Source organism: Colobus angolensis, unplaced genomic scaffold, assembly GCF_000951035.1.
Source record: "Colobus angolensis palliatus isolate OR3802 unplaced genomic scaffold, Cang.pa_1.0 Scaffold31, whole genome shotgun sequence".
Lineage (NCBI taxonomy): Eukaryota > Metazoa > Chordata > Mammalia > Primates > Cercopithecidae > Colobus > Colobus angolensis.
In genome coordinates, this window is record NW_012116377.1 from 1,939,633 (window position 1) to 1,954,325 (window position 14,693).

The 14,693-nt window shown below is 45.6% G+C and overlaps 1 long non-coding RNA gene across 1 annotated transcript in view; it reads left to right on the forward strand.

Annotated features, from left to right (window-relative positions):
• LOC105517900 overlaps positions 1-7,911 on the forward strand; it is a 58,331-nt gene extending 50,420 nt beyond the window's left edge. The window contains exon 6 of the long non-coding RNA XR_001002738.1: positions 7,524-7,911. This is a non-coding gene — a long non-coding RNA (uncharacterized LOC105517900). The remainder of the gene's footprint in view (positions 1-7,523) is intronic.
• The last annotated feature ends 6,782 nt before the right edge of the window (positions 7,912-14,693 follow it).

Below are 14,693 nucleotides of genomic sequence, written 5' to 3' on the forward strand. Positions count from 1 at the left end.
CTTCATATTGTCTCGCAGGTCTCTGAGGCTCTCTTTATGATTTTCAGTCTTTTTAACTCTTAGTTTTTCAGATTGAATAATTTCTACTGATCTTTCTTCAAGTTTAAGAATTATTACTTCTATCTCAAATCTGCTGTTGAACCCTTCTAGTGATTTTTTTTTTCATTTCAATTATTGCACAAGAGTGCAATAATTGGCCAATTATTGTGCATAGCTTGGCCAATATGTGTGCATAGCTTGAGCCTTCTCCATTCTTTATTTCACACATGCTGCTGGGACTCTCTTTGCCCCAGTCACAATGACAACTCAGAATAGTAGAGCTATTGGCCCACCTGTTTCCCCATTCTGAGATTATCACTTTCACCGAGTGACCATCACACACTGCTCCACATTGAACAAGCCACCTTTAACTATAGCAGCCTCATTTCTGGTCCTCATACCCTAGAGAAGCTTCTGTGTCAACCGGATGGGGGATTGGGAAAAGCCCTAGGCACTATGGTCACAGTCTTACCCTGCTACTATTTGAATATCAGTAGGTTTTCAAGCATAACAGATCTCAGATGGCTGTATGTATGTAGCCCATTTTCAGCATGCCTAAATGGTTGGTCTGTCGGTTTTATCCAGCTCTTCGAGCAGAGAGCCTTTGCTCACATCCTCACACAACCATAGCTGGAAGTCTTATGCATTCCCACCACAGCGTATTATTTTTATTACTACCCTTCATTACAAAAATTGAACTGATGAAATTACATCTGAAATTATTTCCTTTCTGCTTGAAGAAAACCTATTAGTATTTCCTTTAGTTCATGTCAGCTAGTGACAATTCTGTAATTTAAAAATGTATCTGAACATGCCTTTATTCATCTTTGTTCTTGAAAGATATTTTCTCTGATTATGAAGTTCTTAGGTTGGTGGTTATTTTTTTGGCACATTGGTATCATCATTCTATTGTCCTCTGTATTTTGTATTTCTTGTGGAAAAGCTAGTGCTCATTCTAATTGTTACTTTTTAAAAGTAATTTTTGGGTACTTCTTGCCTGTTTTTAAGACTTTGTCTTAGTCTTTGGTTTTCTACAGTTTTACTTTGAAATATTTATGTAGGCTTTTAAAAAATTGTGCTTCGGATTTGTTGGAATTCTTGAATCTATAGATTGATTTTTTCATCACCTTTGGACAGTTTGCAGCCATTTTATCATCATATATTGCCCCTTTATCTCATAGCTTCTACTGGATTCCAGTGAAACGTATTTAGACCTTTTACTGTGTTCTCATTGTCTTTTATTCCCTCATCTGTTTTCCTCTCATAGTTTTATCTCACTTTGCTTCATTTTGGACATTTTCTTTTAATCTATCATCTAACTTAATTCTCTCTTTAGCTGTGTCTAATCCACCATTAACCTATTCACTGTGTTTTTTATTTCAGTGATTATATTTGAAATTGGGAAATTTAGTTCTATTTAGCTCAAATCTGCATTCATTTTTAAAAAATATAGTTTTCAATTCTCTGCTGAAATTATCAGTCTTTTCTGTTGTCTCCTGGGACTTATAAACATAGTAATTTTGAAGACTGTTCCTGATCATCCCGATATCCAGAGCCTCTGTGTGTCTATTTCTATTGTCTGTTGACTTTGCTGGTTTTATTTATGTTGTCTTGTCTCTTCATTTGCTTGGCTATGTTTAGCTATGTGGTGGATATTTTATATGCAAAATTGCTTGCCAAAATAACTCAAGGTCTAGGATTGTAGGTATTCTCTTTCAGAGAATATTTTTGTTTGCTTCTACCAGTATCCTAGTGAACACTAGAATTTAGCATCACCTCAATGCAATTTCACAGATCGAGATTTTCTGGGTGTCCAGATGACTGGAAGCTGGACTCGCCAACTTCCTGTTCCCACTTGCTTCTGCGGTTCCGAATGCAGGACTGCATTCCAAAGTATAGGCTTTGTTTCAGTGTCCTCCCCTTTGGTAAAGCCCAACTCTTGTCCCCAACCCCTGTGAAGCTAACAAAAGTGCCACTCATCCTTTAGCTGCGTTTTCTAGATTGGATTTTTTCCTTTACTGCCCCAACCCCCGCAAAAAACTAATCATATGGAAAAAAAAAAAAAAAAAAGCAGGTTCAGCCATGCACTCCGCTCTGGGGTCGTTTGGCCTCAGTCAGGGGAACCTAAGACTAGAACCCCCACCCCCACCCAGGCTGTGTTTCTACACTCCCCAGACAACCTTCCTGTAATGATGGCCTCCCAGGCAACTCATGGCATTGAGGTCTGCAGTCTATGAGATGAGCCCAGTGAGAAGGAGCATGGACTTTGGAGTCAGACAGACTGGAGTCAAGTTCCACATAACTTGAACTTGAATTCACTGTGTCATTAATGAACTTGCTGTGTCATCTTAGAAAGTTACTTAACAAAAAAGTAAATAAACAAAGGCAGGGTATGGTGGCTCACGCCTGTAACTCCAGGACTTTGGAAGGCCAAGGCAGGAGGATTGCTTAAGCTCAGACATTTGAGACTAGCCTGGGCAACGTAGTGAGACCCTGTTTCTATTAAAAAAATAAAAATAAATACTAAAAAATGAAAAAAAGTTACTTAATCTTTCTGAACATCATCTGTAAAGTGGGCTTATGATAATACTGACCTCATAGGGTTGTGAGAATTAAGTGAAATAATCCATGCAAAACCCTCAGGACAGTGCTTGGCACAGAGGGTGAACTTAGCCAATGAAAGCTATTATTATCAATTTCATTGTCTGGAGTCTGGTCTCTCTGTTTCTCACTGGGAGTCGTGGCCGTCTGGTGAATCTGAGAATGAGGCACTCCAAAGATGAATATTTGCGGTTCTGGTGGGCTTTGTCCTCTGGTGAGTTTTCTCTAAAGGGACTGATCATTTTGTTGGGCATCTTCCAAATATCAGTATGTGGAGGTTTTTCTCTGGTTTTTCTCTGAGACTGTTCAGTGTTCCTGAAGAAAGATCTTTCAGTTCCCTGTGTGAAAGTTGTCCTGCTGATGTCAGTGTGGGGCGCGGAAAGGGGACAAGTGTCTGACAATCTTTGTGCTGCACTGTAATTAAGCTCCTCTTTTCAATGCCTTGTCTGCTGTCACCTCAGGTCCTGAGCCCCTCCCTGTCACCTGCTCCAAGGAGATGAGGCCAGGGGGGTGGCAGTGAGCATAGATGGGCACCTGGCTCCTGGGGTCTCTTACAGGTGTTGGGGAACAGGTAGATTATTTCAGTGCAGAGACCTTCAACTTTTCCTCGCTCCCCACTCCCATTGTCTGCTGGATCTGGGGCTTCCACGTCCTGAGGCTCCCGGGGCCTGTTGGGGAACCGGTCCTCTTTGGTACCTCCTTCACATGTACTTGGGATTATAGTTCCTCTGTCCCATTGAACTTCCTTCCATTCGCTTTTCATCTCTTTCAAACATTTGTTGAGGTCTCTTGCCTGTTCCCTTTGTCCTGGTGGAGATCAGAGATGGGCACTGGAGTCTCAAGACTTTGCTTCTCTGTGCTGAGCAGGCCTCACTACGTTAGCCCCTCCATGAGATTATCAATCCCCGCACATCCCTGACCGCCTTCTCTGGACACTCTTGGTCTATTCCTGGGGAAGGCCTGGAGCTAAGAACAGGATTTGGAGGAAAGTTTGAATAGCACAGACCAGCGAAGGTCCCTCTTCTCTTCTGGGCATCAGATCTTTTTTAATGCAATCCACATATATAGTTTGCTTTGTGAACTGGTACCTCCCATGGGCCAGTTAGTATGAGTCAAGGTGAGGCGGGGGCAGCACCAGGGGTGGGAGACCATAGGACAGAGCCAATACCAGCAGACTCGGCGGGGAGGGAACCACAAGAAGCAGCTTCCAATTTAGTGTGAAAAAGAGATTCCTTCCCCTGAAACTGTCCAGGGAGGGTTTGCCAGGTGGGAGGAAGAATTCTACCATGGCAGGTGGGGAGTAGGGTCTGGGTGCTGGAGGAAGTGCAGAGGGGAATTTGGGCATTTAATGGGGTATGAGAGGCAAGGAACTGGATTCCTTCGAAGGCCTATGAGATTCTATGTCTTCCTGACAGAAAGAATTCCATCTGATTGGTGAGAAGCTCCCATAGGCTGCCCCTTGAGAGTACAAATGCCATTTGTGTTGCCTTAGCACTCAACCCATTGCTGTGGGAAACTCTTTTCCCAGCAAAGGGAAAGGAATTCTTTCTTAATTTTAATTTTAGATTTAGGGGGTACATGTGCAGGTTTCTTACAAGGGTATGTTACATGACACTGAGGTTCGGGCTTCTATTGATCCCATCACACAGATAGTGAACGCTGTACCCAATAGGAAGTTTTTCAGCCCTTGCCCTCTCCCTCCTCCTTTTGGAGTCCCTGCTGTCTACTCTTGTCATCTTTTTGCCCATGTATACCCAGTGTTTAGCTCCCACTTATGAGTGAGAATGTATGATATTTGGTTTTCTGTTTCTGTGTTAATTCACTTAGGATAATGGCCTCCAGCTGCATCCATGTTGCTGCAAAGCTGGGATTTTATTCATTTTTATGGTTGTGTAGTATTCCATGGTGTAGATGTACCACACTTCTTTTTTTTTTTCTTTCTTTTTTCTTTTTTTTTTTTTTGAGACAGAGTCTTGCTGTGTCGCCCAGGCCGGAGTGCAGTGGTGCGATCTCGGCTCACTGCAAGCTCCGCCTCCTGGATTCATGCCATTCTCCTGCCTCAGCCTCCCAAGTATCTGGCACTACAGGCACCTGCCACTACACCCAGCTAATTTTTTGTATTTTTAGTAGAGACGGGGTTTCACTGTGTTAGCTAGGATGGTCTCCATCTCTTGACCTCGAGATCCGCCCGCCTCAGCCTCCCAAAGTGCTGGGATTACAGGCATGAGCCACTGTGCCCGGCCAACATTTCTTTATTCATTCCACCGTTGATGGGCACCTGGGTTGATTCCACGCCTTTACCATTGTGAATAGTACTATGATAAACATACCAGTGTAGGTGTCATTTTGGTAGAACAATCTGTTTTCCTTTGTGTATATGCCTAGTCATGGGATTGCTGGGTCTAATGGTGGTTCTATTTTCAGTTCTTTGAGAAATTTCCAAACTGCTTTCCATAGGGGCTGAACTAATTTACATTCCCATCAACAGTGCATAAGCATTCAGGAAGGTAATTTTTTTTTAAATGAGGCACAGGACAAAGATCCTGGCTATTTCCCTCAAGGCCAGTCACCCCATTGCCCATCTTGCCAGCCCCTCCACCTCCCTGACCTTGGCTCTAGCCTTTCTTTGATCCTTGCACAGCTGGGCTTGGTCCAGCCTCAGGGCCTTTGCACCGGCTCTTCTCTTGGCTGGGGTGCTCTTTCCCCAGTTCCTCACAGCTCTTGCCTCGAATGTCAACTGCTCCTGGCCACCCAGTCTAAGGTGGATCTCCTTCATTCTCCATCACAGGAACCTCTGCGAGTTTCTCTTTTTTATTTCTCAAATCCCTATCTGCAATTATTTAAATTATGTAGGTATTTGTTTCTGGTTTGCCTCTCCCTTTATAAAAGGAAACCCCACAGGCTCAATGTATTAGTCTGTTTTCATGCTGCTAATAAAAATATACCTGAGACTGGGTCATCTACACAGGAAAGAGGTTTAATGGACTTACAGTTCCACATGGCTGGGGAGGCCTTACAATCATGGCAGAAGGCAAGGAGGAGCAAGTCATGTCTTACATGGATGGCAGCAGGAAAAGAGAGAGCTTGTGAGGGAAACTCCTCTTTATAGAACTATCAGATCTCGTGAGATGTATTCACTATCACGAGAACAGCATGGGAACGACCCACCCCCATGATTCAATTACCTCCCATTGGTTTCCTCCTACAACACGTGGGAATTGTGGGAGCTACAATTCAAGGTGAGATTTGGGTGGGGACACAGCCAAACCATATCCCTTGGGACCTGTCTATCCTTCACATCGTACTGGGACTGGTGTAGAGCTAATACCCATGCTAACAAATGCGGTGGGAATGGGTAAGTGAATGAGGGAAGTAGGGAGGGAATGAATGAATGAGTCAGTGAGTAGTGCCTGTGATCTTAGAGCACCTGGTTGTAAAGCTCCTGGGTGAGGGCAAGAGGAGGGGGCATTTGGGCCTCCACCCTGCTGAGAACCAGGGATTCACATGTGTGTAAACCCAGTCTGTGTCTAATTGCCCAGAAAGCTTTACTGGGGGCCGATGATGTGCTGGGAGTGAATCAAAACTGACTGAATTTCCTGATGCTTTGGAAAACACAATAAATAACTCCATTATATACTGTCATTTAATATGCTCTATGATAAAACAGCTCCTCTATGTTAGAAATAAAACAGCGAGAGGGAGAAAGTGCTGGGAGGACCAGCTGCAATTTAAAATCATGTACATATCTCCTCAGGGTTATTACAGAAAAATATAGTAAAATATAACACATTGCATGTCATATTCATTCTAATATTACAGACAATACATCCCTTGTTATAACACTGTATAATATTGTATAATATAGTAATATGACATATAATACAATATGTATATGATAACATGTAGGTAATTGTAACATAATTATATGATATAATAAATTATATGTGATGATGATATATAATGATATACTGTATTATGTGCTATATTACTTATATTCATGTGGAATTCTGACCTCCTGCAGGCAGGCTCAAGGCTGGCTTCCATGGGAGCATGGGGAGTGCCTTGGGCCCCCTAAGACTAAGATACTAGGTAGCCTCAGTTCTAGTCCCGTGACCATCACTGCATGTCTCCGAGACTCAGCTGCTCACCACAAGGATTGTGGGGATGATTACATGAAAAGGGATGAGGGAATTATCCTTAATAAGCACCTACTAGGTGCCAGTTACTTTTCACACCCAGCAGAATGAGTCTTCCAACACTGCAGGCTGACATTCCTTTTAACTTATTATGATTATTATTGACATTAAAAAAGAGCTGAGAATTGGAGGGCCCAGCATAATCATTATACAGACACGAACTCTCCCGCACCTCTGCCCCAGCAGCAGCCGTTGTTGTCTCATTCTGCTGCTCTCATTTCATCCCAAAGTCCTTAGTTGTCTGTGTGTGTGTGTGTGTGTATGTGTGTGTGTAGGGGGAGGGGCTGGAATGTTTTTAAGGAAATCCTGGACTTTACAGATAAGGATTAAAAAAAAAGTAACCACGGAACTCTCATGGCATCTAAAAAAAATTGACAATAATTGCTTGCTATCTTCTAGCTTAGTCCATGTTCAACCACCCATGCTCCTCTCAAGGGTGTTTTTTCACATCCAATTTATTCAAATCAGGATCCCCGTAAGATCCACATAGTGCTTTTGGTTGACAAGTCCCCTTAAATGTCCTTTATAACATGTACTCCCCCTGCTTTTCATTTCCATGCCGTTTATTTCTTGAACAAGCAGGGTCAAAGTGTGTCCTATGGACACGCTTTGGAAATGAATGAGTGGACGAGTGAGTGAATGCATGATAGCTCACACTCATTCTCTCGGGGCATCTTTGCATTAAAGGTGGGCAAGTTTTGAATTCAACCTGAGGCCTCAAGGATGTGTGCAACCCATGGTACTTGAATTTACTTATTGACTGTTGTTTTTGAAATCCTTATTTCCCAAAACTCATGGAAGGAGCTGACCTCTGGCAGGAAATGTGGAACTGGCAGTGTGTTGTGCAAGCATGTGCAATCCCAGTCCTGAGCTGGACTTCTCAGAGAGGCTGGGCATTATTTATGGAGACGTCAGAGTGACAGGGGGGACTTCTGGCCAGGAACTGCCGGTGGTGTCACATCCTTAACCTGGCTGACATCGGAACACCCTGGGGGGAGCATTTCTCCAGGAAAGGATGGTGGGTCAGGAGCCCCCATGGTGTCTTTTCAAAGCAATAATAAAGATATCAGAAGGGCAATCTGTCAGGCGCAGACACTACTGGGCCTTGCTGAAGCTGGGCAGATGGTGCAGAGGAGAACAGGGCTGGGAACCAGATGTTTCATTTCCTGAAAATAGACATGTCAGGTCTTCGGGGCTGTCAGGTGCCCCCTCATTAGCCCATCAGCCTAAATGGAGCCATTGAGCACTGACATCTCACTCAGCTGTGGCACCTGGCAGAGGACCCAGGCCCAGAGCTGTCCAGCCTGGGACCCTGGCCTGGGGTCTGAAAAGGCCAGGAAGGGGGCAGCTACAGTGGATAGTCCTTTCCCCTCTACCGATGAGGAAACTGAGGCAAAGAGAGGGGACGGTGCTTCAAAAGGCGGCAGCGATTCAATGGCAGAGATGGAATGGATCAGGTTTCAGCTCAGGGGTTCATAGAATTTCAGTGCTCAGCGTCTTGGGGAACCCACACGAGAGGGCTTCTGGTTGATTCAGATGCTCCTGAGTTGTTCTGGAGCTGCCCTGCCCCTTCCCATTTTTGCCATATCCTCAGGAGACTTGTCTTTGGGCTCATCTTACTTCAAGCACACTCACGTTTTTCCACTTAAACAAATGGAAACTTGATAAACTGCCTTCAACAACGACAATCCCAAACCCAGCATCACACACCATGCTGCAAGGCAGTGTGTGATGAACGCACTGAACAACGAACCCAGTGATTTCTGAGGAGTGGTGATGAATGCTGGTGAGCATGTGTCTCAGGATGCCAAGCCTGAGGTCCGTTCCCTTGGCTAATAAAGGCAATGGGCGGACATTGGAGGGCACTAGAGACAGGCTGGCAGCAATTGAGACCTTCCCTACGCAGCAGTCAGTGGGAGGAGGGGATCATGGACCTTCTCATCAGGCGTGCTCACATTACTTAGTGTTCTGGTCTCATCTAATGGCATCTTTTGGGAAACTCAGGGAACCCAGGCCCAAAGAAGAGGGAGCAAGTGCTTAAAGACCCAGTGCAGGAGGCTGGTTCTGAAAGGCTCATGGCTAGGGGGCTGGCTCTGCTTTCCAGAGACCACCAGGCACTGGTGACCACACACAGAGACACACAGACACAGACACAGACACACACAGACACAGTCACGCACGCACAGAGACACATCCACGGAAGCACACAGACGCACACACACACACACAGGTGCAACCAGATGCACACACACAGATGCACACAGACACAGACACATGCACACAGATGCACACAGATACACACAGATACACACAGACACACAGAGGCACACACACACCATGTGAACGTGACCGTGGGGGAAGCACCTGCCCTCTCTGGGACTCAGTTTTCTCATCACTACAATAGGAACAATAACTCTCCCTTTTCTAGGTTGGTCGCGAGCCGTCATTGGGTCATTCAGTAAACACTTGCTGGACATTGGGTGTGAGGCATGTAGTAGGTGCTCAACACACAGAACCTCCTTCACCTCTCAAAGGAGGCTCTGACCTATGAGGCATCAGGTATTCGTGCCCACTCTGCAGCAGCGCACGGCCAAGGCTTTTCCTGCCTGTGCTCATTTGTCTGCCACTCCTTATGCTGGGTACCGTCTAACCATCTAACCCATGGGGAAACTGAGGCTCCCAGACATGAAGTCGTGTGCTTAGGCATGAAGAGGTGCTCTGGATAGTAAATAAGCTGGAGGCTTCTGGCAGGCAGAGGCAGCTCTGGGACTCAGACCCGGACCTTGGGACCCAGGAAATAGAGGCCCAGAAAGAACAGCCTCGCCTAGGGCCACCCACCCTCTAGGTGAGCGTCCAAGCTGCCTGCTGGTAATTCCAGATTCAGGGAGCTGAATTTCCAGCCCTGGGAGAAGAGCAAAGCCTGTCTCCAAGCCCCTTGGGGGAGAAGATGTGTAATTATTTCTGCCGATTGAATACTCTGACAAAAAGAAAGAGGGAGGAGGGAACAATTAGCCCCGCTTTGCAGGCCGCTGGTATTTCTCTTGCAATGAGCACTGCAGCCCGAGACGCTGTAATTAGGCTTTGGTAATAACAGGCTCGGTCGCTCCCGCGCCCTGTCAGGGAGAAGAATCCATCTTACGGGTAATTGTAGGGTTGGCGGTCTCTGAACATCTCTTTCCGCTAGCCTGGGCCTTTCCTGGGGGTGGCTGGCAGGGCTTTCTGAGCGAACACTGCCTGGGCTGGGGTGCAGGGAGGGGTGGGGGTGGGGACAAGTCCAGAGGAGCCTCCCTAAGAGGTGGGGTGAGGGGCTTCTCTGCCCCACTCCTGGTTACCTCCTGGTCCAAGCCCCCAGCCCCTGTCTGGATCATTGCCACAGCCTCTCAGTTCACCCTCCTGTGCTCCCTCACCCTCCTATGATCCCTTCTCCTGAGCAGCCAGAATGCATGCAACTAAACTGGAAGTCACAGCACCTTCCTTCTCTGCTCCAGACCCTCTGTGGCTCCCACCTTCCTCGGAGGCAGAGACAAAACCCTCACTCAGGCTGCAGGCTCACATCATCTGGCCTGACCCTCTCTGTCTACTTCCCCTGGCTCACTCTGCCTCTGTCCTGCTTTGTCCTCACTGTTTCCTGAGCATGTGCCCCCTGTCCTCACTTCAGGGCCTTTGCATGGGCTGCTCCCTCCTCCGGTGGTGCCTCTCCTCCAGATGCTTGCTCCTTCACCTCCATCAGGTCCTGGTTCGATGCTCCTTTCTTAGGGGCATTCACTCAGGCCTCTAGCACTTCCGATTTCCCTGTCCTACTTCATTTTTCTTCATCGTTTCTCACCCCTAACTCACCGTATATTTTACTCATAGCTTTCTTCCCCACAAGGCTGTCAGCTGCATGAGGTTAGAGGTTTTTGTCTGGTTGGTTCACTGCTGTACCCCCAATGGTGAAAACAGTGCCTGTCACATAGTGGGTGCTTAATAAATGACACAACTCACTTCACTCGCAGCATGCGCTCCCCTTCTTCACTTAAAGTTCTGGTCATCACTGAGGTTCCATTCAGAGGCACCCTCCTCCAGGAAGCCTGCCTGGAATCTCCCATGGGGAACACTTGCCTACTCTCCCCTCAGCCATTATTTGTTCCTGAGCCTGTTGCCGTGACCTCCTCTGGGGCAGATCCAAGGCTGAGTGTCCTCTGTATCTCTAGGGACCAGCATACTCTCAATGGAGAGCATCCCCTGGCCAGGCACCGTGCTGATTCAGGCCTACCTGAATCCTCTCACTTCATCTCAAAGTAACCCCATGAGGGAGGCATTATTACCATCATCCCCATTTTGCCAAAAACAGAAGCTCTTTTAGCCAATGGGGTCTAGAATATTTTGATGGCAAACCCTTATCAGCAAAAAAAGAGTCCAACTTGATATAGATCCCCATGTTCTGCCATCTATTCATTTATAAATTGTGTGCTAGTTTTTATTTTTATGTATACAATTTATTTATATTTATTTTATCAAATAATATATTAAAACATTGAATAAATATTTATCTATGTTTGTAAAAATAGGTGCTAATAGCTATACAAACAATTGCATAAAACATAATATTGAAGAGATGGATAAAGAGAAAGATGTCCTTATGTATTCTTCCTTTCCACCATGGATCGTGCCCAGCCTCTGGGCCTGCATATCCCATTTTGGAGCTCAATATGCTGTGGAAAGGTGAAGCAATGAGTGAGGGCAGGAGTGAATATGCATGAACCATGGCGTTTAGGAGCAGAGGCTTTGGAACCAGACTGCTTGGTTGCCTTCTTCACTTACTAGCTGTGTGTCTTTGGGCCTGTTGCTTAACCTCTCTGAGCTACAGCTTTCTCAGTGGGCATGGTAACAGCCTCAACTTCAGAGGGCTGTGGTGGGGATTAAACGAGATCATTTATATAGGTGCTTGAAACAGGGCCTGGAATCTTGTTAGGTGTTGCTATTGGGAAAATATTTCTTCCTGGAAATAAGGCTGAAAAAAATAGCAGAGGTCAGGAAGGGAAAGACTGAGAATTCAGGAAAGAAAGCTTGTCATCAGTCCCCTGAACTCCTTGTTAATGCTGATGTGCACCTGGAGTGAAAGCCCTTTTTTCAGTCAGCATGTGACAAGATTGGGTGGGTTAGGTTGTGTGTAACCAGACCAGCTTCCCCATCTGCACAATGGGAGAGCAGTGCACAGTGGCTGGGCTGGGAGACTTGGATGACTTAATGGGAGTGAAAGGGCTTTGCTGGCCTGAGGAGGAGGTAGGGGCTCTGGAAGCCAGAGCTGCAAACCTGAGTGACTTTTGGCCAAGTATGTTTCTTGTGAGGGCTGTAAGTTATTTACCCTTTGTCCAAATTGCTAGCCCTGGAGCTGGGTGCAGTGGTGCATACCTGTAGTCCCAGGAGGAGGCCTCTGAGGCTGAGGCGGGAGGATCCCTTGAGGCTAGGAATTTGAGGCCATCCTGGGCAACATAGTGAGACTGTCTCAAAACATTTCACCCCTAACTAATCTGTGGACAGACTACATGAGAATCACCTAGAGGGCTGTTAAACAAAAACAAAAGGAATCCCAGGTCCTATCCCAGCCCATTGGAATCATAGGAGTTAGGGCTCAGAAATCTTTATTTATAATAAGTTCTCCCAGGAACTCTACAGCATGACTGATTTGGAAATGGTTGTTTTACATAATTCATATTACCTGCCTTATGATTTTGGAGAGACTAGCAATCTCTCTCTGTGAGGGGTTATGGACCAGTGGTCAGGGTTGAACAAGGCTAAAGTTCAAATTGTACCATCTTGGATATTTTATTTCTTGCTCTGAGCTTCAGTTTTTTTCTTTCTTTTCTTTTCTCTCTCTCTCTCTCTTTTTTTGAGACAGGGTGTCACTCTCTCACCCAGGCTGGAGTGCAGTGCCTAGATCTTGGCTCACTGCAACCTCCACCTCCTGGGCTCAAGCAATCCTCCTGCCTCAGCCCCCTAAGTAGCTGGGAGTACAGGCACAAGCCACCACGCCTGGCTAATTTTTGTATTTTTAGTAGAGACAGGGTTTCACCACGTTGGCCAGGCTGGTCTTGAACTCCTTAGCTGAAGCATTCCACCTGCCTTGGCCTCCCAAAGTGCTGGGATTACAGGCATGAGCCACCGCACCCGGCCTCAGCTTCAGTTTTTTCGTCTGTAAGATGGGAATAGTAAGAACACATATTTTTCTAGAAAATGAGGCCTGATTCTTCTGGCAGAGGTCTGTGTTGGAAAGGGCTCGACATGTAAGGAGGCAAGGTTATTGCTATCATCATCATCATCATCGTTAGTATTTATTATGTTGTATTACATGTGAAGTATTTCTTCCAGGAATGTAAATTCAGAAAAGGTAAGAGCTTGGATGTCACAGAAGAGAAAGACCTTTGCCACCAGTTCAGAGCAAAACAGCATGTAAGCCATTTGCTAAACAGGTACAGAGAGGCCTCAAAGCAAAACCAAATCCTTCCTCCACCTTCACGTGACTCTACGGCGTCATGTGTTGTGCGTAGGTGACAAAACCCGTTAATTGCTTCCTCTTTGTTTGCAGTGAAAGAATGACTACATACACAGAATCAAAGGCTGAAAATAAGACAGCCATATATTGAAACACGGACACTATTCTTCAATGCAAACACATTTTTAATTTTCCAGCAAACTTAAAATGGCCTTTAGCATAATTTGATATTAGCAAAATCATGGATAGATATAGCAACTCTAAAGTATTCAGGTTTTTAATTGCCTAGAGTCCCTCAGCGAAGGAGCCTGGCCTTGGTAAGCCCTTTCCTCCCTCATTAGTGCATTATAAATGATTTTTAATTGGGCGAAAGGGCATCCTGCAGGTCCCTTGATGGGAGCTGTCAATAATAAAATAGGAACACACTGAAGAAGACGGGAGCCTGGCGCTTGGTATCATGAGAACGCTCTAAGCATACTCCAGAGTGGTTTGAAGTTTTTCCACGTAATTTTTTTATTTTTATTTTTTTGAGACAGAGTTTTGCTCTTGTCGCCCAGGCCAGAGTGCAGTGGCATGATCTTGGCTCACTGCAACCTTTGCCTCCTGGGTTCAAGCAATTCTCCTGCCTCAGCCTCCTGAGTAGCTGGGATTACAAGCACCCACTACCATGCCTGGCTCATTTTTGTGTTTTCAGTAGAGATGGGGTTTCTCCATGTTGGTCAGGCTGGTCTTGAATTCCTGACCTCAGGTGATCCGCCTGCCTCGGCCTCCCAGAGTGCTGGGATTACCGGCGTGAGCCACCGTGCCCGGCCTCCAAGCAATTTTTAAAATGACTTTATGCAAAGCAGTCATTGCATCTGTGATGATCCTGACAGTTTGACTAAAAAAATTTCTTAGGCTTTCACGGCAAATATGATTGAAACAACATTGCAAAAGAATACTTTGCCCTTGAAATCTTGTTCTAAGCGTATTTACACTTAGATTACTTACAATATGAAACACTCAGTGAAAAGGACCTTTAAAAATCAGCCCCAAATCAGGACTTTGGCATCCTGGCTTTCCCCGGAATAATGGGCAGGCTTGGATGATGCACAAACTTTCTGTGATATCATCAGAGCCCATCAAAATTTTGGCCAGGGGAATTTGGGATGTGGGAAACATGAGGTTTAAAAGATCCTTTTCATGTAGCTCTTAGGAAGACAATAATATTATTCTTTAGGCATTGATCCATGATTCCAACAAAGTCCTGCCCACCCTTTAATTCAAATGTCTTGTCCAATGGCTGTTACATCTGAAGCAGTTTGTCTTTTCTTTTCTTTTTGTTTTATTTTGAGACGGAGTCTTGCTCTGTCGCCCAGGCTGGAGTGCAGCGGCCGGATCTC